This window comes from Ornithorhynchus anatinus, chromosome 3 (assembly GCF_004115215.2).
Source record: "Ornithorhynchus anatinus isolate Pmale09 chromosome 3, mOrnAna1.pri.v4, whole genome shotgun sequence".
NCBI lineage: Eukaryota > Metazoa > Chordata > Mammalia > Monotremata > Ornithorhynchidae > Ornithorhynchus > Ornithorhynchus anatinus.
In genome coordinates, this window is record NC_041730.1 from 72,834,688 (window position 1) to 72,835,878 (window position 1,191).

Here is a 1,191-nt window from a genome sequence, read left to right on the forward strand (position 1 = left end):
CAGCTGGCCCAAGCTGGGCATTAGTGGCTTAGGAAAGTGGGGGCAGGGATGGAAGGAGAAAGGAAGATTTTTGCCTCAGTGCCCATTGTGCCCTGAGGTCCTGCCTTGAGATTCTGGACTATTTATTGAGCGTTTACTGTGTTCAGAGCACTGTACTAAGCACTTGGGAGATCACACTACCACAATAAATAGAAACATTCCCTGCCCACATTGAGCTCACAGTCTAGAGGAGGGGGAGAGCGATATTAATAGAAGTAAATCAATTACAGAGTTGTGTGCTTTGTGGGCAGCAGTGGGAACTCCAACCCCCTTCAATGAAAGGCAAGAGTGGAGCAGTGGTTATAGGGAAACAGCAACAGATATGCTTCCTTGCCATGCTGTCGAGTCATCTCTGACCCATAGCGACACCATGGACGCATCTCTCCCATAATACCCCACCTCCACCTGCAATTGTTCTGGTAGTGTATCCATAGAGTTTTCTTGGTAAAAATAAGGAAGTGATTTACCATTGCCTCCTTCCGTGCAGTAAACTCGAGTCTCCACCTTCGACTCTCTTCCATGCCACGGCTGCCCAGCACAGGCGAGTTGTGACTTGTAGCAGATTGCCTTCCACTCGCTAGCTACTGCCCAAGCTAGGAATGGAATGGGTATGCCTCTGCTTGACTCTCCTTTCTGTAGTCGAGACTGGTAGAGTTCTGGAAACTCTCCAGGTGTGACCTTGAGAGGGGATGTGCTTCCTGTATAGCTTGATTTTAAATATGCTTTCTTTCTGTCTCTTTATTCATTTTACCCCACTTACATATAGTAAAGTCCTTAGACTTCAAGAGCAAGCATTTCTTTCTTAATTGTTCTTAGCAGTTTTGTGCGTAGTGAATAGGCTCCATTCCATATTTCTATTTCTGCAACTGGTAAATGTGTGGAAGCTACCGACAGTGGCTGTCACCAGATTCCCAGCTGTAAAGTTCACCTGCTATTCCCGACTGGCCCTTACTGCAGCTTTGATTGACACATGGCCCTTATGTCATAAGCCTTGTCCTAGTCCATCCACAATGAGATGAAAATCACACTAATTTTTTGTCTAGGGAGCCTACAGCTTGCTAAGTTAACCATAAAACCTGAAGGGAAAGCAGCTGCCTCCAGACAAAGCCTGGGCCAACTGTAGAAGTTGTATAAACGTTTAAGTTGGGACAC

The 1,191-nt window shown here is 46.2% G+C and overlaps 1 non-coding gene across 1 annotated transcript; it reads right to left on the reverse strand.

Moving 5' to 3' along the window:
* Positions 1-590: 590 nt before the first annotated feature.
* Positions 591-728, reverse strand: LOC114810623. Its single transcript, XR_003758319.1, has one exon. It is a non-coding gene; the product is annotated as a small nucleolar RNA SNORA7 (small nucleolar RNA).
* Positions 729-1,191: the final 463 nt, after the last annotated feature.